Below are 1,531 nucleotides of genomic sequence, written 5' to 3'. Positions count from 1 at the left end.
CAAGTGAGCGCTGTACGAAAATTAACACTTGTGTGTCCTTATCCCCAATGATACCACATGATGGCTTACGATAAAAAAAGCATATAATGAAAATCATGAAGAAAATTGCACCTGTAATCTAAAATCATTTTTCATTTTGTGGTGATCATCTCATTAGATCAATCTCTATGGGAAATTTTAATTAAACATGAATTCCCCGCTAAGAGAAAACAATTTTCAAATAAAGAACGCACCTAAAGTCTTTATGATGAAATCATCCTTTTCTCAAAATTTCCATTTTTGTATGCATGTAAACTAGGAAAGACAAGAGCTTGCATGTAATCGGACAATGCTTGAAAGGGGATGGACCGCAAAAGATTAAAGAACACTTGCACGATTAGAGAGATTACAATTCTACCGAAGCTGAGGGTTTTGATCCCTTAGCTTCGATACCTACCTAAGGTTTCACACCTAGAAGCTTTTTTTTTTTTTTTTGCTCTTCACACGTAGGACTTTGAAATGCCTAGAGTTGTACACTTAGGATTTAAGATGTCTGTGGCACCTACCTAGGTCTCGAGATGCCTAAAATGCCTAAGATTACTCATCCAGGCCTTTGGAATGATTAAGGTCCAAACTTATGACTTGAGATGCCTATGATTACTCCTCTAGGACTTTTTTGGAATGACTAAGGTTCCAAACTTAGGACTTAAGATGCCTATGATTACTCATCTAGGACTTCGAGGGTGGGTTTGGTTCAAATTTTCCAAGGGGCTTTTAGCCCTCAAAACTCTTTGGGAGAATATTGAAGCATTTGGTTTAGCATTAGGCAAGCATTTAGCTAAATGCTGGCCTCGGAAAAGCCGAAAGCTCAATGCTGGTAGGGATCAACATTGGGCTTTCAGCATTTGACCAAATGCTAAAAGATTTTTTTTTTGTTCCAAAACTATCATCACTAATTTCCTATTTTTTCGACTTTACCCCTCTCTATTACTGTTCATCTTCTTGATTGAGTTGTTCGTTGAGGAGTTAGATCTGGAGTTCCAGGCGACCACCGACCGAGGGACGGCGAGGGGCCGGCAAGGGATCGGTTGCCCGGGCGAGGTTGGTCACCCAGGTGAAAGAAACCAGGCGACAACACCTAGGTTGCGCGACCTAGGCAACAGCTCCCGGTTCACGGGAACCTAAGCGTCGTCTAAGGTTGCTCGACCTAGGCGCAATTACTTGGTAGTAAACCCAGGCGTCGCTTGACCTTAGGCAGCCCTCGTCTAGGTCGCGCGACCCTCGATGAGGGCGCCCTAAGGTCAAGCTACGGCCGCCGGTGCCGGATCCGGCTTGCCGGCTGCCCGAAATCTTTATTGGTCCAAAGAAGGGTTTAAGTTTTTGATTAAAAAAATAGAAAATTGCATTCAAAGCCCTTTTGCAAAGTTGTGCTTACCAAACACCAGTCAACCCAAAGCATATTTCAAATGAGTTTTTACCAAATGCAATTAGCATTTCCCAAACCCTTTTAAGTTGACGGCATTTGCATTTTCCTAAAGTCCATTTCAAATGC

Source organism: Rhodamnia argentea, chromosome 3, assembly GCF_020921035.1.
Source record: "Rhodamnia argentea isolate NSW1041297 chromosome 3, ASM2092103v1, whole genome shotgun sequence".
Classification (NCBI taxonomy): domain Eukaryota; kingdom Viridiplantae; phylum Streptophyta; class Magnoliopsida; order Myrtales; family Myrtaceae; genus Rhodamnia; species Rhodamnia argentea.
The sequence above is the reverse complement of the archived record's forward strand: the minus strand, read 5'-3'. Positions refer to the sequence as shown.